The 27,083-nt window shown below is 41.6% G+C and overlaps 1 protein-coding gene across 10 annotated transcripts in view; it reads left to right on the top strand.

The window, feature by feature from the left end:
* Positions 1-27,083, top strand: part of LOC100627466 (uncharacterized) — a 207,048-nt gene that overhangs the window by 45,138 nt on the left and 134,827 nt on the right. The window contains exon 1 of one of the 10 annotated variants that reach the window (XM_085022379.1): positions 11,371-11,588. The exons of 8 other annotated variants lie outside the window; for them this stretch is intronic. The gene's annotated coding sequence lies outside the window, so the exon portion shown is untranslated. Of the gene's footprint in view, positions 1-11,370; positions 11,589-27,083 lie in introns of those variants that run through there. One more of the 10 variants, XM_085022377.1, reaches the window with a different exon arrangement.

Raw genomic sequence — 27,083 nt, 5'->3', positions numbered from 1 at the left:
GGATGTGGAAGAAAGTAAAAGCCATCTCTCCCTTACACACGCGCACACACACACACACACTCAGCTTGAGATGGATCTTCAGAATTTTATTTGAAAAACACATGAGACAGCATTTTATAGTATCAGAGAAAGGAGTGATTTGAGTGGTGGGGAGAACAAGCACAAAAAGCACAAATCGTAATTGATAAATTCAAGTCAGTTAAAAATTAAAATTTCAGTACATCAAGAGGCACTATCAGCAAAGTTAAAAAAACAAACTAAAACCTGGAAGGATAATTTGTATTGCACAAGGTGACAAAACTTCATAAGTGAAAGAAATGCAGGTTGCTGGTGGAGGTATAAACTGGTAGTACTGCTTTCTTAATAAAATTAAAATGCCTGATAACCTACAGGGATACTAGAGCTCTAAGTATTAACAGATAAATATCAAAGGTGACGTTGGGCAAAATGGTAAGTTACAGAAGTGTTCAGAGTCTCCTGTTTAAAGTGTAAAAAATACAAAACAGTACTATATTTTACTCACAATTATATACATTCTTCCTTTAAAAAAAATGCATGCTGAGTTTCCAATGTGGCCAGTGGGTTAAGAATCCAACTGCAGCAGCTCGGGTCTCCTGGGAGGTGCAGGTTTGATACCTGGCTTGGAAGAGTGGGTTAAAGGATCAGGGGTTGCTGCTGCTGTGGCGTAGGTTGCACCTGCGGCTCGGATTTGATCCTTGGGCCAGGAACTTCCATATGCCTTGGGTGCAGCCTTAAAAAAAAAAATAAAAAAGTTAAAAATGCATGCATGGGAATATTTACAGCCAAATATTAGGTCTCTGCAGGGGAGGGAGAGAAATGGGACTGGGGAGTTACGCAAGGTGAGGAAGTTGAATAATTTGTCCATGTCCAACAGTGAGAGAAGGGCAGAGCCTGGATTCCACTCTAGTATCTGGCCTATGCGCCTGTCCGCCTAAGGGCTGTATCTCTTTGCTCTGTGGTGCAGCCTGAGTTTAAGCTATGGCCCCATATTTGAGAGAAGTTTTTTCTTTTTTTTTTAATAATTTTTTTTATTTTCCCACTGTACAGCAAGGGGGTCAGGTTATCCTTACATGTGAGAGAAGTTTTTTCTGGAGGAGCTGTTATGCTCAATCTGTTTACAGTGATTTAATTGGGAGAAATGACTGGTTTTGCCAAGTAATCTTTTAAATTCTCGTAACTTAATTTAAAAATATTTAAATATTTAAAAGACTTCAGGCACAGCAGTGAGACTAGCACATGGCGTAACTATTAAATCTATGTTTGATGTAGAACATATTGACAAAAATATAATGCCTTGTCATCATAAGTTAAAGACTCAGTACAATCATGCTTCTTAATTTTGTTTTTGTCTCTTGTCCCTTTTGGGGCCCCACCCAGGGCATATGGAGGTTCCCATGCTAGGGGTCAAATTGGAGCTGCAGTTGCCGGCCTACACCACAGCCACAGCAATGCCGGATCTGAGCCGTATCTGCGACCTACACCACAGATCACAGCAACGCCAGATCCTTAACCCACTGAGTGGGGCCGGGGATTGAACCCTCATCCTCATGGATACTAGTTGGGTTCGTTAACCTCTGAGCCATGACGGGAACTCCTGCTTCATAATTTTTAAAAAATCATCTATTTATCCTTTTTTCATACTCATTTTTTCCTACTTTAAAAAATATTCTAGTCTAACGAGATTACATTGTGTGAGCTTTACAACATTTCTTTATACTAGAGGCAAGAAAGTTATCCTCATTCTTCAATCTTAGCCCATGATATGGTTTTTTGGCCCCTAAAAGTTTTTGAAATAGGAACCAACATTGACATGGAGCTTCACTATTTTGAAAATTTTCTCGTATAATTCTAGCCCTTGAACCCAAGGACTCTTTAGGGTTGATAGGTGCATATCTTATCAACTTGTGGTTGAGGCTAAAGAGCAGTGGTTTTCAGTTATTTGCTCTGAGACTCATTGACCTTGTGGTCAGAATTCCCATATTCTGACACTGCACGGGTGCTGGGGCTTGGTCTGCTAGGACTGGCTGCTTGTCCTGCACGGACCTGGGGCCCTCCTCTCCACGGGTGGCCTTGCCTGCAGGCTGTCCTCCTTTGTTGAGCAGCTGCAGTTCCTGGGACAGCTGATCATTCCCCTGTAATACTCTCCCACTTCTGGGATCCTCTCCTGCCCTTTCTCAGTCTCTTCGCTGTTTCCAAACTTCTAAATATTGCGCATCTCAGGGTGTTGTCTTTGAAGGGCTCTTGGCCTACCTGCATTTGAGTTTAAAACATCGCAGGTAAATACACAAATCATCGGAGAAGTGAATTATCTGACAAATCTTGGTTTTTTTTGGTTTGCTTTAGAATTTATTTTATGGAAGCATAGTTGGTTTACAGTGTTGTTTGAAAGATTTGGGCTTTTGATCTGTGACTCTTCCTACTACTATAATGTTGAGAGCTAAATTATTCTCAGAGAACAGTTAATGGCTGGTTTTTTATTATGCCCCAGATGATGTCAATGCTAGAAGTAGCCATGTCAGAACTAGACTTAGACAGCAAAGTCTGCAGAAAACCATTGTTTCTGTCCTCAACTGATCCCAATCTGAAATTACAGTGCAGATTAGGAGCCAGAATAGCAATAGGCAGAGTTTGAAGTGCTGTAAGTCAGCAATTTTCCCTATGAGGTAGTGTTTGGGGACGAAAGAGATTAGTAAAGGAGGCCTTTTCTGAATCTTTGGGATACTCTGTGCTCAAAACTCCAATTCAAAAGGATACATGCACCTGTATGTTCATAGCAGCACTATTCACAATAGCCAAGACATGGAAATAACCTAAATGTCTGTGAGCAGATGAATGGATTAAGAAGATGTGGTACATATACACAATGGAATACTACTCAGCCATAAAAAAGACAAAATGCCATTTGCAGCAACATGGATGCAACTAGAGATTCTCAAACCAAGTGAAGTAAGTCAGAAAGAGAAAGACAAATACCATATGATATCACTTACATGTGGAATCTAAAGTGTGGCACAGTGAACCTATTACAAAACAGAAACAGATTCACAGACATGGAGAGCAGACTTGCGGTTTTGGGGGGGTAGTTTGTAGATGCAGATGATTACATTTATTTTTTTCCTGTTTTGTTGTTGTTATTTGTTTGTTTTTTAGGGCTGCACCCATGGCATCTGGAAGTTCCCAGGCTAGGGGTCAAATCAGAGCTGTAGCTGCTGGTCTACACCATAGCCACAGCCACTCGTGGGCTCTGAGCTGCATCTATGACCTACACCACAGCTTATGGCAATGCCCAATCCTTAGCCCACTGAGCGAGGCCAAGGATCAAACCCTCATGGATACTAGTTGGGTTCATTACCACTGAGCCACAATGGGAACTCTGACTATTACATTTAGAATGGATGGGCTATGATGTCCTACTGTATAGCACAGGGAACTTTATCCAGTCTCTAATGATGTATATATATGTGTGTATGTATGTATATATGACTGGGTCACTTTGCTTTACAGCAGATGTTGACACAACACTGTAAATCAACTCTAATAAAAGTTTAAGTCTTTGGGATACTCTTGTCTTAACTCTCAAATCAGCAGCAGATAAGCCTGAAATAAATTAAGCACAATTCTTTTTTTTTTTTTTTTTTTTGTCTTCTTAGGACCACACTCATGGCACATGGAAGTTCCCAGGCTAGGGGTTGAATCAGAGCTACAGCTGCCGGTGTACACCACAGCCACAGCCACACCAGATCTGAGCTGTATCTTCCACCTACACCACAGCTCATGGCAACGCCAGATCCTTAACCCCCTGAGTGAGGCCAGGGATCGATCCCACAACCTCATGGATACTAGTCGGGTTTGTTATCACCACGCTACCACAGGAACTCCAAATAAAGCACAATTCTAGATGCTGGGGATCCATAGCCAACAAAATAGGTCAGGTTGGAAGAGACAGACAAGAAAATCTACCTGTACTATATCAATTGGTGATTAGTGCTGAGAAAAGGAAGAGTCATGGATAGAGTGTATGATGGTGTGAAAGTGCTACCTTTTTTTTTTTTTTGTCTTTTTGTCTTTTTCCAGGGCCGCACCTGTGGCACATGGAGGTTCCCAGGCTAGGGGTCTACTCGGAGCTGTAGCCGCTGGCCTACGCCAGAGCCACAGCAATGCAAGATCCAAGCTGCGTCTGCAACCTACACCACAGCTCACGGCAACGGCAGATCCTTAACCCACTGAGCGAGCCCAGGGATCAAACCCAGAACCTCATGGTTCCTAGTTGGATTTGTTAACCACAGAGCCACGACGGGAACTCGGAAAGTGCTACTTTTTAATAGCGCCCAGGAAAGGACTAGGGGAAAATCTGACAACAGGGCCACTGAGCAGCCAGGTCTGAGATGCCCGTTAGACACTGTGGCTCAGTAGGCAGTTTAACATGTACACATGGGTGGCAGGGAGGGGTCTGAGCTGGACCTACAGATTCAGGGAGTGTTGGTAAATTGACAGCTGTGGGGCAAGATGTGGTTGCTCAGTGAGTGTGCAGAGGCCAAGAAAAGATCGAGGTGTCTGAGAGAAACAGCTGGGAAATGCAGTTGGAGCGTCAAGGAATGCAAAAGAAGAAAGCATTGCAAGGGGAGTTTCCACTGTGACTCAGCGGGTTAAGGACCCAACGTTGTCTCTGTGAGGATGTGGCTTTGATTCCTGGCCTCACTTAATGGGTTAAGGATCTGGTGTTGCTGTGAGCTGTGGTGTAGGTTGAAGACTCGACTCAGATCTGGTGTTGCTGTGGCTGTGGTGTAGGCCAGTGGCTACAGCTCAGATTCAACCCATCCTGGGAATTTCCATATGACGAAAGTGCGGACCTAAAAAGCCAAAAAAAAAAAAAAGAAAGAAAAAAAGAAATTTTCACATGGAAGCACTTGTCATTCATGTTTGGTCACTGGGATCCTCATCCCTACTACTCTCCATTTTGGAAAGAGAAGTGAAAACTATTTTAGTGGGTTTTAGGATGAGATTTTCATGAGAGCCAATGTGATGGTTACACTTATTTATGGACAAGTTTGAAGTGTGTGAAAGAAAACTCCGTCGATCATTAGGATTTGAAAAATTCACGTGTGTTGGGACCCCACTGCTGAGTTAACTGAGATATTCTGGAGGCTGTTAAGTGGGTCTCATAGTATTGTTTTCTCCTTTTTGTGTGTGTGGGATTTGAGATGTAGAGTTTTGTTTGATCACCTGTAAGTGGTGGTCAGTGTATAAAAATGTTGCGGTAACGATGAAGATAGTCTTGAAACAGAATACATTCAGGACCTTGTAACTTAAAAAAAAAATTTATTAAGGAGTTTCCGTCGTGGCTCAGTGATTAACAAATCCGACTAGGAACCATGAGGTTGAGGGTTTGATCCCTGGCCTCGCTCAGTGAGTTAATCCGGTGTTGCCGTGAGCTGTGGTGTAGGTCGCAGACGCAGCTTGGATCCCGTGTTGCTGTGGCTCTGGCGTAGGCCGGTGGCTACAGCTCTGATTGGACCCCTAACCTGGGAACCTCCATATGCCATGGGAGCAGCCCTAGAAAAGGCAAAAAGACAAAAAAAAAAAAAAATTATTAATAGTGATGAGGCAGTTAACAGGCTTGTTTGGGAAGGAGGACAAACAGAACAAATCAGTTTGGTTTCAATTAGGGGTCGCAGTGAGGGAGCGTTTTCTGTGGGCAATTCCATACTTACGTCACCACATGAGCTGCTCGGCGACGGGCTGCAGCTGTGTGAGCCGGGAGCCTGGTCCCCCGCGAGCATCCTGTTGTTTTTAATCCACCTGGCAGAGCCTTGAGGAAATCAGATTGGTCACAAGTGCTCTGAACAGCTCTTACACGGCTAGCTGTTCTAAATGCACGAAAGCTTGTTTTCCTTGGAGTTAATGTTTTGGGGAAGAGGCGGGTAGGGCTCTAGTGCTGACCCTGAATGTGATGTCACTGAAACCCCTTTGTGGCACCGGGGGCTGTGTCTCTTCCAGTTCTGTGATCCCAAGCCTGTAGAAATTAAATTCCATCTGTGTCACCCACTCTGCCAAAGGTAGTCTGCATTCGCCAACCTGACTTTAATAAAGTCACACTAAAATATGAAAAACTGAGTGTGGTTGAGTGAGTGAAGCACTTGGAATAGAGACTGGCTTGAGAGGGGAGAGGGTCTTGAACAGGTTCATTAGGGGAGGTGCAGGGCATGTATAAAGTGCTGTCTCATTGATATTGTCTCTTGTTAGCCTGAATTAGCCAAATCAAGGAGGGACCCAGGTGTCTGACAGTTTGAGTCCAAACCCGGCATCTAATAAAGTTGCTGTTTGAGAGAAACATGGTCTGTGGAGGCCCAGCCCTCACCAGGCACATGTGCAGAATTTAGATTTTACAGACTCACAAACCTGAGGGAGACCCTGAGTCTTATATTATCCCTGTCTTAACACTGCATTTAGGAAGATTTCCTAGTATCTTGCTTAATCATGTCTGTTTTCTCATCTGAAAAGATACAATCATACCTGCTTCACTGGACTATTTCGAAGATTAACAGAATATGTTTGTACTATAGGTAAAGTTTTTTAGTATCTCTGTTATTTATTATTATTATTGATCCTTCTCCAATACTATTTCCTTCCTTTTCAAAATATTGTGTATCACTGCATCATTCTTGTACAGGTTTTTGGATCCCCGTAGACTATAGTATATATGTGCTTTAGGAATTTATATCAGGAGTTCCTGTTTTGTGGCTCAGTGAGTTAAGGACTCAGTGGGTTGCCTCTGTGAGGATGTGAGTTTGACCCCTGGTCTCGATCAGTGGGTTAAAGATCTGGCAAGGCTATAACCAGCAGTGTAGTTTGAAGATGTGGCTGGGATCCGGCATTGCTGTGGCCATGGTGTAGCCCTCAGCTGCAGCTCCAATTCCACCCATAGCCCAGGAACTTCCATATGCTGCAGGTGTGGCAGTAAAAAGAAACAAAAAAAGAAATTTATATCATTTATATATGTCATAATACATATTTTTATAATGTTATCTGCAAAATGTTTCTGAGACTTGTTTATGTTCATATATGTACATCAAAGGTCACTGATTTTCATTAGAGTTTTCTTACTCCTTGCCATATTGACACATATTTAGACCCACCAACTTTTTTGAACTCAAAGTATCAACGGTTATCCTGTATGGTTTGCATCAGGCTCTCTATGCTGTCTATCTAGAGGTGGATTTGTTGGGTCATAGGAATTGCATGTTTTCATCCATCATAGAAACTGCCACATTGCCCTCCAAATTAATCGAAGTCACAATTCCAGCAACAATGCATGCTTGAGAGTTCTCCTCTCTCCTGCTCTTTGTCAGTGTTAACATTGTGCTTTTGCTGATTTGATAGCTGTGAGAAGACACCGCGTGGTTTTGTTTTGCATTCTCCTTATGGATGGAGAAGCCGAACATCCTTTCATACATACTTGCCTCCAGGTGTCCTCTGTACCTGGCCTCTTGGTCTGCTTTGCCATTTTCGTGTCAGGTTGTTTTTCTTTTCCATCTTACTTGTAGATCTTTATGTTCATGAAAGCGCAGTTGATTCTCATTATTCTCATTGGTCTAGAAAGTCACTTTGAACACTGAATTAGTGAAGACAGAACCATTGCTTCCAGGAGAAATACAAGGTCAGGTTCTTGTGAGTCTCTGGCAGCTACATTTTTGTCAATGAATCAATACATAACTTGGTTTTATGTGTGTTTCTATTTAAAGACACCTAATTTAATATATATTGTTGACTCATTAACATTGAGCTCAAGACTAGCAGCCCCATAACTCATGCCTGAACAAAGTTTCTCTAACTCATGTGTTACATATATTTTCTCCTTAAGGGACATCACAGTGCTTTTGCACTTAGGACACTAGATAGTAATTCAGCTCTATGCTTGGGGGACATTCAAATTACAAATCACCAACAAAAGTCACAAAAATGGAAATTATGGCACTAAATAGACTTCAAAAAAGATTCTTGTTTACAGTAAGAGTTGAAACAAGATTGCAGCCTTGTTTGGCCTCAGCTGGGTGATTCACAATTTCCACTTCTCTGTGCATGGCTGGAATGGCTATGAAAGTGCCCAAAATGTGGATTTTCATCTACAAAGAAATATTTGCAAGTAGGTTGATTTCAAAAACATGGAATTTTCAAATAGCAAGGAATGACTAATTCTTTGCCCTTGTACACAATTCAAATATTTTCTTCCAATCTATAATGTCTTTTAACAATGTTGATGATGTCTTTTTTTCATTCAGAAGATTTTATTTTAACTTTGTCAATTTTACTATTTTTTTTTTTTGTCACATCTGTGGCATATGGAAGTTCCTGGGCCAGGGATCAAATTTGAGCTGCATCTGCAACCTACAACATAGCTGCGGCAATGCTGGATCCTTAACCCACTGCACCACAGCAGAAACTCCTAAATGAGAGTTTTAAAAGATGAGACATTCCTACTGGGTTTTTGTAGGTATTTGGTAAATCATGAACTTTATTTAACAATATTAAAGAACTCATTAATTCTAGTAGTTTGTCTATAGATCATTCTGGATTTTTACATAGATAATTACAGAATCTTTTTTTTCGGACCACACCTGAGGCATACTGAAAGTTCCCAAGCTAGGGGTTGAACTGGAGCTACAGCTGCTGTCCTATGCCAAAGCCACAGCAATGCTAGATCCAAGCTGCTTTTGCGACCTACACCACAGCTCACAGCAACACCAGATCCTTAACCCACTGAGAGAGGCCAGGGATTGAAGCAGCATCCTCAGGCTCTTTACCACCAAGCCACAATGGGAGCTCCCTACATCATTTATTAATAAAAATACTTTTGTTTCCTTTTCATTACCGAGTATTATTTCTTATTCTTGTTTTATTGTGTTGGCTAGTACTTCTTGGTCCAGTTGTGCACCTGCACTACACCAGCTCTGTGTTCTCAAATGTTCTAGAACTAGGTTTCTCCCCCACTGATAGTCTTCACTAAGCTTGACTGCGACAGAACTCTGGAGGACTGCTTGAGTTCATGTCATGGCGAATTACCTAACTACCTGTGCTTCAGTACCCTGATGGATAAAATAGGCACAATCATAGTATCCACTTGATGAAGCTGTTTTTTGAAGATTAAATAAGTTAGTACTTATGCTCTTATAGCAGGGAAAATGGGGAGTTGCTATTCTATGGGTATAGTTTCAATTATGCCACATACATTCTAGAGATCTGCTCTTCAATATGGTGCCTGCGGAATTCTCGTCGTAGCTCTGTGGGTAAGGAATCCGACTAGGAACCATGAGGTTGAGGGTTCAATACCTGCCCTTGCTCAGTGGGTTAAGGATTTGGCATTGCTGTGAGCTGTGGCGTAGGTTGCAGACGTGGCTCGGAACCTGTGTTGCTATGGCTCTGGTGTAGGCCGGCAGCTACAGCTCCAATTCGACCCCTAGCCTGGGACCCTCCATGTGCCGTGGGAGCAGCCCAAGAAATGGCAAAAAAAAAAAAAAAAAAAAAAAAAAAGGCAATATGGTGCCTGCAATTCACAATATGGTGTTGTGCAGTTGAAATGTGTTAAGAGTGCAGTCCTCATGTTAATTGTTCTTACCACACACATACACACATACAATTTTAAAAAACCCACAGAGGGACACAAGAAAACTAGAAGGTGATGGTTTATTACCTTGATTGTGGTGATGGGATCATGGGTGTTTGCCTGTGTACAAACTCATCAAATTTTAAAAATTAAACATGTGCAGTTCTTTATATGCATATCAGTTATATCTCAATATAAATACAACCAGAAAACCTTTACACCTGACATAGTAAGAGCTCCATAGATCTTATCCCTTAGGACTGTTCCAACTACCAGTACATAAATGAGATAGAGTGACAAGCTTCCTTTGTCATACTAGTCTATTTTTTTTCCTCTCTCTCTTTTTTTTTTGGCTGCACCAATGGCATGTAGAAGTCCCAGGGCCAGGATCAGTCCCGTGCCTGTGCCACGGAAGTGACACTGCTGGGTCCTTAACCTGCTGGGTCACCAGGAACTCCTATTCCATCTGTTTGTTTTGTTTTGTTTTAGGGCCATACCTGAGGCAAATAGAAGTTCTCAGGCCAAGGATTGAATCCAAGCCACAGCTATGACCTACACTGCAGCTGCGTCAATGCTGGATCCTTTAACCCACTTCAGGGGTCAGGGATCAAACCTATACCTCTGTAGGGACCCAAGCCACCACAGTCGGATTCTTAACCCACGACGTGGCAGTGGGAATTCCCTATTCCACCTGTATTTGATACCAAGGTTTATAAACATCAAAAAAAAAAAAAGTTTTCATTCTCTTCGTATTTTCTTGAGTGGGTTAATGTAAAAGTAGGAATTACCTATTCCTTAAAGTTTTGGTAAAACTCACCTTTAAAACTGCTTAAGCCTGGAGATTTTCTGATATGGATGACTCATTCAGTTTATTTAATGTTTTATGTCTACTCATATTTTCAGTTTCTTTTTGAGTTCATTTTGGTAATTCATATTTTCCACTCCCTTTAAGTTGTCAAGTTTATAAGCGTAAAGTTGTTTGGAGTATTCTTTTATGATGTCTTAAAGTTTTACTGTATCTCTTAGGACCTATTTTTTTCATGGAAAGAGTAAAATCTGTTCTGTTGGTTCATTTTAAAAAATTCAGCTTTTGCTTTTATCTATCCCTCTTTTAGTTCTTTAATTTCCTTGTTTGTCGTTTTGCATTATTCATTTCATTATACTTTCTTTGGGTTAGATGTGTTCTTTACTAACTCCTAGAATTGTACGCTGAGCTCATTAATTTCCCTTTTTTCCCCCTAGTATATATGCATCCTAATTTGATTTTGTGGGAGCCCACAGAGCTCTACAAGTATTTTGCTTAAAGAATCACCAAAACTAACAATAAAAGCAGCATTCCCTTCCCACCCTCATCCCCACTCCACAAGGACAACTAGTTTTTAACTTTTAAAACGGTTCCTTTGTGTCTCTCTCTTTGTTTCTCATTTACATGAGGTGTCCTCTTTGCTTGATATTTCAGTTTAGTATCTCCTGACTTCCTGCGGTGGAGATAAGGAGCTCCCACATCCTTCCTGTCCCTTCTCCCTGTAGATCAATGTCACATTTCATGTTCAATTGATATTCAGTGTTTGCACTACTGTATGGATATATAACCCTTATTCACAGAAGAACTATGTCCTAGACTGTGATTACATTTCCTGTTTTGCAATCTTTTTCCTCCCTCAAGTTAATAATAGGCCTTTGGGTTTTTTTTTTCCCCCCTTCGTTTTCTATTTTCTTCTCCTTTTTTCCTTCCCAGGGTCTCCTCCATAAGTTTAAATCTATGGTCACGTGCATCAGATAGTTGGCTGATTTGATCTCGTTCTCAGAGATAACCCTCCTAAAGCTTCCAGTCTAGGTTTCCAGGCTTGCCCTGGGGCTCCGGGCCAGGGGCTTCTCTTCGCGCTTGGGCTGGGGACCAGTGGCCGGAGCACTGGTGAAGGGCACAGGGGATTTTCTCCAGCGTCCTGCCCGCCTTCCCCGTCTGGTATGTCCCTCTGTTTCTCCTGTTGTTTTGGTGGAGCGCGTCTCTGCAGTGGCTGCCCAGGAAGGGCACATGCTCTTCCTCATCATTTTGTGTAATTCTTAAACGTTTCTGAAATATCTGTAGTGTTTGTCTGTCTCTATTAACCTGGATCTTCACCGCCATGTGCCTGGGTGTGGGTCTTTTTCTTTTATTGTCCCAGGAACTTAGCCCATTCATTTTGGAAACTGATTTTGTTCAGTAGTAGGGAAATGTCTATAATTATTTCTAGGGTCAAACTGTCACTTTTATTTTATTTTTATGTCTTTATGGAAAAACCACCCATCAGATGTTAGAGCTCTTGAACGTACCCTGTTTTTTTCCCTACGTTTCCTATCCTTACTCTTATTTTCCATCCCCCTATGTGTATGTATGCACACAAATATCTATTTGCAAGTTTATCAGTATATACTTCAATTTATATAACACCTTTATATGTATGTTATGTATAGTTATATTTGTATGTTGATACACAGATGGGGTGATGGAAAATATATATTTCATGTTCATCTTCACTTAAATCTAAAGATTTAATACTTTTTGTTATGTTTTTTCTTTGACCCAGGAATTGTTTAGAAGTGTGCTTCGTAGTTTCTGAAGTAAAGTATGTGTGTTGAGGAGGCACTGGCCATCTTTTTGTTCCTGATTTTTAATATTGCTGAAATTTGATCTGATCATGTATGTGGTCAGTATATAATTTTAAAAATATGTACTGAATTTCCTTTTGACTTACTGCGTGTTTATGTGTAAGTTTCCCCGTGTCTCATGTATACTTGAGCCAGAGAAATATCGCCTATGTGCCACATGCAGTATTTCACACGTCCTCCCCAGAGGTCAAGCCTATCAGTGGGAAAAGCACTTTCCTGAAGTTCTGTCGTCTTGATGGGCCATTTTCCAGGAGACCTGTGTTCAGTGACCCCTAGGGTCCCTGTGAGCCCATCAGGCAGCCACTCCTTCTACCTTTAACTCCTGGAAACCAATCACATGATGTCTGTCTCACAGTTTTGCCAGAATGGCACAGCTACGGAATCCTACTGGGTGAAGTCTTATGGGTCCAGCTTCTTTCACTGAGAAAAATTCAGTCAAGGTGGATCCCTGTCGTGGCCCAGGACCACAGTTTGTCCTTTGTGTTGCCGAGCGGTGTGCTGTTGTGTTTGCTTATGCAGCCACCGGTTGAAGCACATTTGGGTTGTCTCCAGTTTGGGGATATGATAAAGCTGATACAAACATCTGCTTGAGGTGGACACTTGTCTCCAGGTCACTTGGGTGAAAATACCCAAGGCTGGGATTTCTGGGTCACGTGTTAAGCATATTTAACCCTGTAAGAAAGTGTGCAACTGTTTTCCAAAATGGCTGTGTCATTTGTGTTCCCTAACCGAGGGATCCCTTCAGTGACCCTTGCTGAGTGAGGTTCCTCTTGCTCTGTGCTGGTTAGTTTTTAAATTGTAGCCGTCCCAATTTGTGGTTTTAATTTCAATTTATTAATGCATCATTTCACATCTTTATTTGCCATCTGTATATTATCTCTGGAGAAGCATCTTTTCATATATTTTTCTCATTTTAAAGGTTTTTTTTTTTGTTGTTGTTTCATATTGTTGAGCTTTAAGAGTTCCTTATATATTCTACGCAGTTTTTTTTAAACCTACATGGAGGTTTTTTTTTGTTTTTTTTGTTTTTAATCAGATATAGGATATATAAATATTTTTCTCCAAGTCTATGGCTTGACTTTTCGTTCTTTTAACAGTGTCTTTTACAGAGCAAAAGCGTAAAATTGTTTAAGAGTACAATTTATCAAATTTTCTGTTATGACTCATGCTTTTAGTGTACATCTAAAAACATCACCACACCCAAGTTCACATAGATTTTCTCCTCTGTTTCTTTTAGCACTTTTCAAGTTTTAGATTTAGAATCATGTCAATGATTCATTGGGTTAATTTTTGTACATGGTATGAGATATGTGTCAAGGTTCTTTTTTCTCCCCTTTTTTTGCACATGGATATTCAGTTGTTCCAGGAACGTTTGTTGAAAAGATAAAACTTTCTTCATTGAATTATCTTTGTACCTTTGCCAAAAATGAATAGACTATGTTTGTGTGGGTCTATTTCTGGGCTCTTTATTCTATTCCATTGTTAAGTGCACACACTCTGTCACCAGTATGACACTGCCTAGATAACCGTAGCTTTATCATGACATGCGAAGTCAGGTAGAGTAAGTCCTCCAGCTTTGTTTTTCTTTTTCAGAGTTGTTTTGGAGTTCCTTTTTCCTTTGTCTTTCCATATGCATGTGCAAGTTAACTTGTCTATATTTACAAAACATCTTCCTGAAATTTTGATTTGGATTGTACCAAATCTATCAATTGACAAGATGGATATCTTCTTCTTATTATTATTATTTTGTCTTTTGTCTTTTTAGGGCCACACTCGAAGCATATGGAGGTTCCCAGGCTAGGGGTCTCATCGGAGCTGTTGCTGCCGGCTTACACTAGAGCCTCAGCAATGCCAGGTCCGATCCGCGTCTGCGACCTACACCACAGCTCATGGCAATGCCAGATCCTTAATCCACTGAGCAAGGCCAGGGGTCAAACCCTCAACCTCATGGGTCCTTGTCAGATTCGTTTCCATTGTGCCAGGACGGGAACTCCAGATGGATATCTTAAAGTATTGAGTTTTCTAATCCATGAACATGGTAGATCTCTTTGTTTATTTAGCTCTTCTCTAATTTCTTTCATTAGTGTTCATAATTTTTAGCATACAGACTCGTTAGATTTATACCTAAGTGAAGTTCCCGTTGTGGCTGGGCGGTTAATGAACTAATATCCATGCGATGCAGGTTTGATCCCTGGTCTTGCTCAGTGGGTTAAGGATCTGGCATTGCCATGAGCTGTGGTGTAGGGCACAGATATGGCTCAGACACTACATTGTGGCTGTGGTGTAGACTAGCAGCTGCAGCTCTGATTCGACCCCTAGCCTGGGAACCTCCACATGCCACAGGTGTGGCTCTAAAAAAAATACAAAAAAAAAAAAAGATTTATACCTAAGTATTTCATTTTTGGTGTGATTTTAAATGGTACTGTTTGGGGAATTTTATTTTATTTTATTTTGCTTTTTTTTAGGGCCACATCTAAGGCATATGTAGGTTCCCAGGTAGGGGTCAAATCAGAGCTGCAGATACCAGTCTACACCACAGCCACAGCAACACCAGGTCTAAGCTGCATCTGCGACCTACACCACAGCTCATGACAACACCAGATCCTTAACCTGCTGAGCAAGGTCAGGGACCAGAACTGTGTCCTCATGGATGCTAGTCAGATTAATTTCTGCTGAGCCACGACTGGAACTCCTGTTTGGGGAATTTTAAATTCCAATTCTTTATTATATATAGGAAGAAAATTGACTTTTATATGTTGGCATGTATCCTATGACCTTGTTAAATTCACTTTTTAGTTCTAAGTCATGATTTTGTAGATTGATGGGATTTTCCTTATAGACCAGCATGTCATCCGAGAATAGAGGCCGTTTTCCTTCTTTCTTTCCTATTTGTATGCCTTTCCTTTTTCTTGCCTATTGTAAAGGCTAAAACTTCTAGCCTTTGAACAAGATATTTATCTTTAACAAGAGTGGTAAAGGAAGACATCCTGCCTTTGTTCCCATCTTAGCGAGAAAAAATCTCAGGTTTTCTTTTCTTTTCTTTTTTTTTAAACCTTTGGGGTTAGTTGTAAGTTTTATGTAGCTATGTAAATGCTTTTCATAAGTTTAAGGAAGTTTTTTTCCTACTTCTAGTTTTTATCAGTGAGAGTTTTTATTATGACTGGATGGCGAATTTTGTCCAATACTGTTTTTGGAATCTACTGAGATATTCATAAGGTTTTTCATTTTCAGTGTCTTAATAACATGAATTACATTAATTGATTTAAAAATGTTGAACCAGCCTTGTATTCCTGGGATAAATTGATTGGCATGTGTAATCTTTTTTTTTTAATACATTTCTGGATTCAATTTTTCTGATGTTTTATTGAAAAGATTTACATCTATGTTGACAATGAATATGGGTTTGCTATTTTCTTTTCTTATAATGTCTGTGGTTTTAATATTAGGTCAATTCTGGCCTCATAAAATGAGTCGAACATTGTTTGCTCCTCTTTTATTTTCTGGAGGAGATTGTGCACTTGGTACTATTTTTCTCTAAATGATAGTAGAATTTATCAAGAAAGACATCTATGCTTAGTGTTTTCTGTGGGGGAAGATTTTCAGTGACAAATTCAATTTCCTTAATAAATGTGATACTGTTCAGAGTTGCTACTTTTTCAGTGAATTTTGGTAGTTTGTCTTTCAAGGAACTGGTCTATTTCATCTAAGTTGCCAAACTTATGGGGTTTACAGTTGTATGTTTTATTCTCCAATTCTTTATTGTCATTGGGGTCTCGAGAGTGACGTTCCCTTTTTCACTACTGGCTTTATCATCTCTGTCTTCTCTCTTTTTTTTCTTGGTCAGGCTCATCCGAGAGGCTTACTAATTTTACTGACTTTTTTGAAGAATCACCTTTTGGTTTCCTTGGTTTTCTCTATTTGGTCTTCTGTTTTTAATTTTATCGATTTCTGTTTTCATCATTGTTCTTTTATTCCTTCTGCTTGTTTTGGGTTTAATTCACTTTTTCAAATTTCTTAAGGTGAAAATTTAGGTCAGATCTTTGTTCTTCCTTAATATAAGCATTTGATGCTATAATTTTCCTCTGAGCCCTGTTTTAGCTGCATCTCACAAATTTTGATGTGTTTTAGTTTTCATTCAAAGTACCGTTCCATTGGTTGAGGCTTCCTCTTAGACCCATTTGCCCTAAATATTTGGAGTATTGCCCCAATTTATTTGTTATTAATTTTATTTTGTGATGCTCTGAAAACATACTTTCTGTAATTTCTGTCCTTTCAAATTTGTCAGGGTTTATTTTATGGCGCAGAATATGGTCCATCCTGGTGAATGTCCCATGTGCTATGGTGAAGAATGCGTATTCTGCTGTTATTGGGCCAGGTGTTTCCTAAATGTCCGCTAGGTCAGCGAGGTTAACAGCTGTTCGAGTATCTTTTTACTCTTAGTCATTTTCTGTCCATTCGCTTTATCAGTCTCTAAAGACAAGTCTTGGTTTCTCCAACTGTGGTCGTGGACTTGCCTATTTCTCCCTTCAGACCCATCGGGTTCTTCCTTTTATTTTGAAGCTCTGTGGTTAGGTACATACTCATTTAGGATTGTTATTTGTCTTGAAAAATTTCCTTGAAAGCTTCATACCTTTATCATGAATTGATTTTCCACTCTTCCAATAATACTCCTTGTTCTGAAGTCTACTTTGTCTGCAGTCAGTATCACTCTAGCTTTCTTTTTGTTAGTTTTGCATGATGTATATATTTTCCCTACTTTCCTTTTTTTTTTTTCTTTTTAGGGCCGCATCCACGGCATATGGAAGTTCCCAGGCTAGGGATCTAATAGGAGCTATATAGCTGCTGGCCTACACCATAGCCACAGCAACGCAGGACTTGAGCTGTGTCTGCAACCTACACCACAGCTCATGGCAACACCAGATCCTTAACCCACTAAGTGAGGCCAGGGACCAAACCCACGTTCTCATGGTTCCTAGTCAGGTTCCTTTCCACTGAGCCACATCGGGAACTCCTTCCATACTTTCGCTTTTAACATATCTATGTCTTACTATTTAAAGTAGGATTCTTGTAATCAACATAAAGTAGGGCCTTAATTTTTTTACCATAAGACAGTCTATTTCTCTAAACTGATTTGTTGAGATCACATTTGAATTAGAGTCAGCATTTACCATCTTCTTATCTATTTTCTGTTTGTTCCGTTTATAAGTTGCTTATCCCCTACCTCCTTTTTATGCCTCTCTGGGTTTGTTTGAGCATTTTAAAATTATTCCATTTTTATCTTTTTTATCAAAGTCACTTATATCTCTAAAAATTTCATTTAGTTGTTGCCCTAGGGTTTAGAATATACATTTTCAAATAATTTGAGTCTCTCCTCATATAATGCTGTAGCACTTATATGTTGTGTAAGGGGCTTATGGCAATATAATCTCAGTTCCTCTCATGACAATACAATCTCAACCAGCCTTTGTGCTGTTGTCATAGTCTAGTTTTTTTTTTAACTTAAACTATCAATGCAGAGTATGCTGTTACTATTTTCTTAAGCATGCAATCATCTTTAAGGGCAATTAAAATAAGAAAAATATTTTATTTTAAATTCATATTTTCCATTTCTAATGCTCTTCATTTCTTTATGTAGATCCAAGTTTCTGGCCTATATTACATTACTTCTGACTGAAGAACTTCTTTTACCCTTTTGGGGAGAGTTGGACAGCTGCCAACCCCCCCCCCCCCGGTCTGCTGCCTACATAGTTTCAGACTCTCCCCCATACCCACACTCAGCCTTTAGCCCTTCATTGAAAATATCTAGCTTTGGGAGTTCCCTGGTGGCTCAGCAGGTTAAGGATCTGGCATTGTCATTATTGTGGCTCTGGTCCCTTCTGTGGCGTGGGTTTGATCCCTGGCTGGGAACTTCCACATGCTGTGGGTGCACACCCCCCCCCCAATAAAAATCTAGCTGAATCTTCTTACTGGCTCTCTGGCACCTGACAACATCTGCCCCAGGTGAGGAAGGGTATGGGCTGCATTTCTCTCTGCAGACACCTATCTCTTTGAAGATTTCCTGTTAGTTATTTTCTCCTGTGACCTTCGTTTTCTGAGGGTTGTGAGAAAAGTAATTGTCAGTTTGTCCAGCAGCTTTTTCATTGTCCTGGTGGGAGTCACACTCTTTCCAGCTCTCTCCATGGCTGTCCTGAGTCTAGAAATCCAAAGAACCATTTTTTGAATTCCCGTGTTCCTTATTTTTTTCAAATATTCTCGATCTTTTAAAATGCCGCTCTGCCTTTTGTTATTGTTTGCATTCTTTTGTTAATCTCTGTAAGCTTAAATGTCTATTTTAATGGTGTCTTTTGGGTTTTTCCATTTCCTCTCATTCCTGAGGACTAATTCTTCCTGTGTCAATTCTGCCCGCCTCCCTGCCACCTCTCCTTCGTGGTGGCTCCTCACACACTTTCAGTGGCATTGGCATGTGTAGTTTTGATTGTGTCACTTGGCATTTTGACTTGTCAGCGAGGGCTATCCTTTCCACGGAAGGTCACAATGCTATGTGGCGTGTGTGTTTCCCTTTCTATTTGTTTTTGCCGGGATTTCACTCTCCTGGAACCCATCTTCAAATTAATTAATGAATTTCCTTTTCTTTCTTTTTAAAATTTTGCTTTTTTTTTTTTTTAAGGGGTGCACCTGTGCGTATGGAAGTTCCCAGGCTAGCATTCAAATAGGAGCTACAGCTGCCAGCCTATACCACAGGCACAGCAATGCATGATCCCAGCTGCATCTGTGACCTACACCACAGCTCACGGCAATGCCGGATCCTTAACCCACTGAATGAGGTCAGGGATGGAACCTGCATCCTCATGGATACTAGTCGGGTTTTTAACCTGCTGAGCCACAACAGAAACTCCCTTAAATTTTGTTTAATTTTTTAATTTTCCTTTTTCTTTTTTACGGCCATACCTGTGGCATATGGAAGTTCCCAGGCTAGGGGTTAAATTGGAGCTGCAGCCCCAGCCTACACCATAGCCACAGCAACATGGGATCTGAGCCGTATCTGTGACATACACCATAGCTCATGGCAATGTGGATCCTTAACCCACTGAGTGAGTCCAGGGATTGAACCCGTGTCCTCAAGGATATTAGTCGGGTTCGTTAACCACTGAGCCATGACAGGAACTCCTATCTTTCTTTTTTCTAAATTAAATTTTGTTGGAATATATTGGCTTACAGAGTTATGTTAGTTTCAGGTGTATAGCCGAGTGACTCAGTTATACACATACATGCATCCATTCCTTTTCAGATTCTTTTCCCATATAGGTTATGACACAGTATTTTTTTTTTTTATTTTCCCACTGTACAGCAAGGGGGTCAGGTTATCCTTACATGTATACATTATATTACATTTTTCCCCCCACCCTTTCTTCTGTTGCAATATGAGTATCTAGACAAAGTTCTCAATGCTATTCAGCAGGATCTCCTTGTAAATCTATTCTAAGTTGTGTCTGATAAGCCCAAGCTCCTGATCCCTCCCACTCCTTCCCCCTCCCATCAGGCAGCCACAAGTCTCTTCTCCAAGTCCATGATTTTCTTTTCTGAGGAGAGGCTCATTTGTGCTGGATATTAGATTCCAGTTATAAGTGATATCATATGGTATTTGTCTTTGTCTTTCTGGCTCATTTCACTCAGGATGAGATTCTCTAGTTCCATCCATGTTGCTGCAAATGGCATTATGTCATTCTTTTTTATGGCTGAGTAGTATTCCATTGTGTATATATACCACATCTTCCGAATCCAATCATCTGTCGATGGACATTTGGGTTGTTTCCCTGTCCTGGCTATTGTGAATAGTATTGCAATGAACATGCGGGTGCATGTGGTTATGACACAGTATTGAGTAGAGTTCCCTGTGTTATACAGTAGACCCTTGTTCCTTATCTGTTTTATATTTAGTATTGTGTATATGTTAATCCCAACCTCCTCATATATCCCTCCCCAGAACGTTTCCTCTTTGGTAAGAGTAAGTTTGGTTTCCAAACCTTTGAGTCTGTTTCTGTTTTGTGAATAAGTGCTCTTGAATTATTTTTATTAGATTCCAGATATTAGTGTTCTCACATGATATTTGTCTTTCTCTGTCTTACTTTCTTCATTTAGTATGAGAAGCACTAGGTCCCTAACCCTAACCCTAACCATATTGCTGCAAAAGGCATTAATTCATTCTTTTTTATGGCTGAGTAATATTCCATTGAATATATGACCACATCTTTTTTATCCACTCCTCTGTCAATGGACATTTAGGTTGCTTCCGTGTCTTGGCTATTGTATATAGTGCTGCAATGAATGTTGGGGTGCATGTGTCTTTTAGAGTCATGGTTTTATCCAGATATATGCCCAGGAGTGGGACTGCTGGATCATACAGTAGTTCCATATTTATTTTCTTAAGGAACCTCCATACTGTTTCCCATAGTGGTTGCACCAATTTATATTCCCACCAACAGTGTAGGAGGGTTCCCTTTTCTTCACAGCCACTCCAACATTTATTGTTTGTAGACTTTTTGATGATGGCCATTCTGACTGATATGAGGTGATATCTTGTAGTTTTGATTTGCTTTTTTGTAATAATTAGCGATGCTGAGCATCTTTTCATATGCTTTTTGGCCATCTGTCTATCTTCTTTGGAGAAATGTCTATTTAGATCTTCTAACAATTTTTTAATTGGGTTGCTTGTTTTTTTTTGATATAAAACTGTATGAGATGTTTGTACATTTTGGAGATTAATCCCTTGTCCGTCACTTCGTTTGCAAAGATTTTCTAGTCTTCATGTTTAAATCTTGGGTTTAAGTGGTATAAATTCATGTCTGCATAGGCTATAGTCAGAGGTTTTGATTTCTTGCAAGTCATTTTTTATTTTTTATTTATTTATTTTTTTGGCCATGCCTGTGGCATGTGGAAGTTCCCAGGCCAGGGATTGAACCCATGCTACAGCAGTGACAGTGCCGGATTGTTAACTGCCAGGCCACTGGGGAACTTTGCAAGTCATTTTTTTTTTTTTTAATACAAGATACCAGTAGACTAAAAGTTTCGTTGCTGCTTCCCCAGCCACGTGCACAGGAATCTCTGTCTGCTCTGCAGTCTGGCCAGCCTTTGGCACATAATGGGTCTTGAGCAGGTGGTTCAGGCCCAGCTCCCTCCTTCTTCTCCAGCCTTCCCCTTGGAATTAAAACTGCAGCCTTCTGGCTAAGTCTGAAATTCTGAAATCCATGGTAACAGCTTCTGCACTTTGTTCTGAGTTGTCTCTTCATTTCTTGAGTCCAGGAATTTCCACCATCCAAGGACAATGTTAATGGAATGTGATATCATACCAGACATTTCTATTAGTTTGTTTCTGGAGGGTCCTTCTCCCCATCAACCCCAGCTGTGCCTTGGTCAGCCCCGTGGCTGGAATTGGACTGAGCAGATCTCATGTGAGTAGAATCTGGGTGAAGCCAGAATGTAGTGTCTCCCCCAGCTTCCTTAAGAAAGAGAGATTCAGGTCCAAGTCCATCTGAATCCCTATCCTCCTTAGTCCTTGGGACTGTAGGATTAAGTGATATCCTATTTCCCTTCTTGACCACTTGAATGATTTGTAAATCTGAGGGCTACCTGTGATTTTTATTGTCTTTATGACAGTGAAGCTAAGGCATTTTGTTTTAGACCCAGGAAATTCAGGTTCAGTCCTTTGTTGTTTGTACTGCTCATACTTACCGAAATCAACTAGCTTGCTACTTATTTTATTTTTGTCTTTTGTCTTTTTCAGGGCTGCACCCGTGACATATGGAGGTTCCCAGGCTAGGGGTCTAATCGGAACCACATCTGTGACCTATACTACAGCTCATGGCAACACCGGATCCTTAACCCACCGAGCGAGGCCAGGAATCAAACCCACAACCTCATGGTTCCTAGTTGGATTTGTTTCTGCTGTGCCATGATGGGAACTCCAACTAGCTTGCCACTTATACACGTCACTTTCTCAATACCAAAAGCAATTATTTGCAAATTCCCAAATAGCCACCATAGCGGAACACTCTGAATTAAGCATCTCAAGCTTCTGCACTTGGTCTGACTTTCATGAAGAACTCTTCTAGCCCTGGATGAAGTCCTCGGTAGGGATCGCCAGTGGAAGATGAAATGGGTGAGAGTCTTAAGCTGTTCCTAGATCATTAACGTTTGTTTCCCAGTGAAATAAAAAGCGGTGTGTTCAGTGAAAACGTTCTCCGTAGTAGGGATTGCTTTTCTTGTTATTTCATCAATTACTAAGATACTGACTGTATGCACACTTTTTACTTGAATAACTTTCCTCTGGGAAAGGGCAGACCTCCAAACGGCATTTACCAGTGAAAGCAGCCTGTCTTGAACATGCAAGACATGCTTTATTTGGACTTCATAGTGTATTTCTACATCCCTTTGGAGCAGTTCGGTGGAGCATCACAGCCTGCTGGTGTAAGAGGTGGAAAGACTTTGCATGAAGGCGCAGTCTTTTTCTCATCGGTACATTTATGGTGCTCTCTTAAATTAGGGCTGACACTGTGATGAAAGAACTGTCCTCAAAATTCCAGAGGTGTGATGGGGTTAGGATGCTTCAATCTGCGAGGTTATAAATTGAGAGCAAAGAGAACTATCAGATAAAAATGCTTCTCCTTGGTTCCTGAGAGGAGGTCACACCAGGGGGAGTTTGACAGATCTCGCTTCTGCCTGCTCTTCTTCCAAAGCATTTCAGGAACCTGTACAGTTACCTATTCACACATCAGCCTTCTTCCCAGACAGAGAATCTCTGGGCAGAATTCTGTTCTCACTGTTTTGAAAACATACCACTGCTGCATGTGTGTTGACTGAATAAACAACAGCATTGTTTTCCTGTATTTGCCCTTTTGGGTTTTTTTTTTTTTTTTTGGTGTGTGTGTCTTTTTAGGCCCGCACCCATGGCATATGGAAGTTCCCAGGGTAGGAGTCGAATTGGAGCTGCAGGTGCCAGCCTACACCACAGCCACAGCAATGCAGGATCTGAGCCTCGTCTGTGACCCACGCTGCAGCTCATGGCAACATTGGATCCTTAACCCGCTGAGCGGGGCCAGGGATTGAACCTACATCCCCATGGATACTAGCTGGGTTCTTAACCCAGTGAGCCACAACAGGAGCTGCTCCTTCCAGGTTTTGAGGTCTGAGTTGGGTTTGGAGACACCCTCCTGACATCGCGATCCCAGGTGATGACTGCTCATTTTTCTTATTGCAGCTTTCAGCCCTGTCTTACCATCCTCAACCCTGACAGGCCCTACGGGTGCACCCCAGTGGAATCCCCCTCCAACTCAGATTTAGTCGGGACGTTTAAACGCACACTGAAGACTCATGCCTGATTGTAGGGAGTTCCTGATGTGGCTCAGTGGTTTATGAACTCAACTAGTATCCATGAGGATGCAGGTTCCATCCCTGGTCTCGCTCAGAGGGTTAAGGATCTGGTGTTGTCGTGAGCTGTGGTGTAGGTCAGAGACGCAGCTCAGATCTGGAGCTGTAGGCCAGCAGCTGTAGCTCTGAGTCGACCTCTAGCCTGGGAACTTCCATATGCTGTGGGTGTGGCTCTAAAAAGACCAAAAAAAAAAAAAAAAAAGAAAAAAAAAGAAGACTCATGTCTGATTATGTGTTTTGAAACACCTCCTTCATCCTGGCTGTCCCATATTCTGGAAGGAAATAGAAATCTGAGTAGCTTGGGGAAGGCAGCATCACTCACACCTGAAGGAGTGAGATCCAGGTACAGCAGGCCAGATTGACTGCGACGTCAGTGCTGGTGTCAGTCCTGGCATCATGAGGAAACTGCCTGGCTAGGACAGCACTGCCTTCCTCTAGAGTTGCCCACGTTAAATGTAGGATTCCTTAAAGATAATTTCCAAATCATGAGCGAAGGAAAAGAGAACTTACATTTCAAATTAAGAACTGTGGATGGAAGGTAAATTTTGTCTCTTTACCTAAGTGGCTTTTTAAACTTTTTTTTTTTTTTTTTCTGGGCCATTCATTGAATAGTGGTGTTACATGTATTGAATTCACAGTGGTGAGAAAAAGGAATAGGGCCCGTCGGATTTACTCTGAGACATTATGAGAAAAAAAGAATTCGCTGTTCAGATCCAAAGAGAGATGCAGATGCCCTCAGCTCCCAGGCGGTGGCATCTGCCTTAACCGTCCGTCCAGCCTTCCTTCGGTTCCGCATCTCAGCGCTCGAGGTGCACCTACGCGCGTTCGCCACAAGATGGAGCCTTCACAGCGGTTTATCTCCCGGGGCTTCCTCTGCCTCCCGCTGGGCAACCTGAAGCCAGCACGCGCACAGGCCTGGAGTGGATTAGAGCCTGTTCTCGTCATTGTCCCTGAGAGCAGATCTGTCCTTGGCCCTATCTCGATGAACAGCCTTATCAGCATCTTGCGCGAAGACACACAAGACAAGCTTAGCAGGGGTGCGGGTGACGCAAAGCCAGAGAGGAGCCTGGGTGCCTCTGGACGTCAAGATTCCAAGGGCTTCCTAGGGGCTGAGACGGGGACGAACGTGCAAGTTCGCCTTCGGTGGAGCAGCAGAAAGAGCTTTGGGCGGTGAAAGGGAACATCTGAATATGTGTGTGGGATGACACTAACCACAATCCTGGCAGCTGTGGTGCTGATAACCGTGCCATGGCTGATGATGTATTTTGCTCAGAGTTTGGGCCACAGGCTTCAGTCCTGGACCAGGGCGGGAGCGCTGGCCAGGTGTCAGTGAGGCTTGTCACAAAGCACATTGCTCAGGAGGGCCAAACGGGTAACAATTCCCTGGTGAAGGAAGCAGGGCATCAACCTGCCTCCAGCATGACTCTTCATCTTGGGAGGTTTGAGGAGCACCGAGTGTAAAGGCTCCTTGGTGTCAGCACTGAGTACTTAGTACTGCTGGTGCTAAGTACTTTATATGCACCATTGCACTTGGATAGAAGCAGAGTGGACTGAGGACAGGGGTGGTGGTCTGTGTCAGTAGGGAAGCCTGGACCCGACTGCCTCACTTTCCTCATCTGATGGAACATAAGTTCTGATGGAAGGGCTGTCTGGGGAAGGACAGAAGTACAATCGGGGTTCACATTGGGGTTCTCGGCATGTGGTACAAATGTGCTTTCTCCACGGGGGGTGCTTCTCCTTAACACCTCTTGGAGTAATAGAAATAGACTGTTGTTACCCCATTTCATAGATGAGGGAATGAGCTGAGTTTCAAAGAAGCTACCTAGCGTCCTGTGGTCATGCAGTTCCTACGTGTCAGGGCTCAGGCTTAAAGCCAGGGCTTTTCTTTTTTTAATTTTTAAAAAATTTTATTGGTATAGGGTTGACTAAAGAAGTTGTGCTAGTTTTAGGTGTACAGCCGAGTGACTCAGTTATACACATACATGCATCCATTCCTTTTCAGATTCTTTTCCCATATAGGTAATGACACTGTATTGAGTAGAGTTCCCTGTGTTATACAGTAGACCCTTGTTCCTTATCTGTTTTATATTTAGTATTGTGTATATGTTAATCCCAACCTCCTCATATATTCCTCCCCAGAACGTTTCCTCTTTGGTAAGAGTAAGTTTGGTTTCCAAACCTTTGAGTCTGTTTCTGTTTTGTGAATAAGTGCTCTTGAATTATTTTTATTAGATTCCAGATATTAGTGTTCTCACATGATATTTGTCTTTCTCTGTCTGACTTTCTTCATTTAGTATGAGAATCTCTAGGTCCATCCATGTTGCTGCAAAAGGCATTAATTCATTCTTTTTTATGGCGGAGTAATATTCCATTGTGTATATGATCACATCTTCTTTATCCATTCCTCTGTTGAGGCTGCTTCCATGTCCTGAAGCCAAAGCTTTTCTGACTCCGTTTCACTCAGGTGCTTATCCATCGTAGCACACTGCTAGCCCAGGGCTGGACTAGGCCAGTGGTTTTTACTTTTTTTTTTTTTTTTTTTGTCTTTTTGCCTTTTCTAGGGCTGCTCCTGTGGCATATAGAAGTTCCCAGGCTAGGGGGTCTAATCGGAGCTATAGCTGCTGGCCTATGCCAGAGCCACAGCAACTCAGGATCCGAGCCACGTCTGCAACCTACACCACAGCTCGTGGCAACGCCGGATCCTTAACCCACTGAGCAAGGCCAGGGATCAAACCTGCAACCTCATGGTTCCTAGTCGGATTCGTTAACCACTGAGCCACAATGGGAACTCTGGCTTTTACATTTTTTGACCAGAGTTCCATTGTGATCATAACCTAGTACACATCCACCCGTCCCTCCCACTCACACACTTGTATTCTCATGCAAAAGTTAATACTTGCCCTTCATAAATGCAGTGCACTTTGATATCTTCTACTCCATTTTATTTCATTTCTAAAGAAAAAGCTGGTGGTGACCTGTTGAATTGATTTCATGGCCCACAAATGGGCTTAAACCCTCATGGTGAAAACACTGGCATAGCAATTTCTAGGAATTCTTCAGTTCTCATTGTCTCTAATTCTCCTAAAGAATACAAATGCAAACAAAAGCCTGCAAACTCAATTCCTTCAACCCAGAACAGAAGGCCTGGGCGTGGGAACAGCTCATGTGGAAGAGAGTGAGAATTTTAGCCACAGCAAGGGGAAGCAGTGCCAGCCACATCCCTCTGGGGAGCCGTGTTGTAAGAGAAATCAACCCCTGACCACGTTGTGAGAAGGACCGAGGGGGGCAGGCTCTGAAACTGCTCAAGGAGCTGGGCGTGTTTAATCTGATTTTGATGGGACAGCCTGTACGCCCTTAAAAACAATAAGCGCATTATGATACTAGGTCT

This window comes from Sus scrofa, chromosome 4 (assembly GCF_054392235.1).
Source record: "Sus scrofa isolate SSC_HxYL_T2T_F1_AM1 chromosome 4, Sscrofa_HxYL_maternal_Yorkshire_Landrace_v2.0, whole genome shotgun sequence".
Lineage (NCBI taxonomy): Eukaryota > Metazoa > Chordata > Mammalia > Artiodactyla > Suidae > Sus > Sus scrofa.
This window is presented reverse-complemented; position numbering and strand designations above follow the sequence as displayed.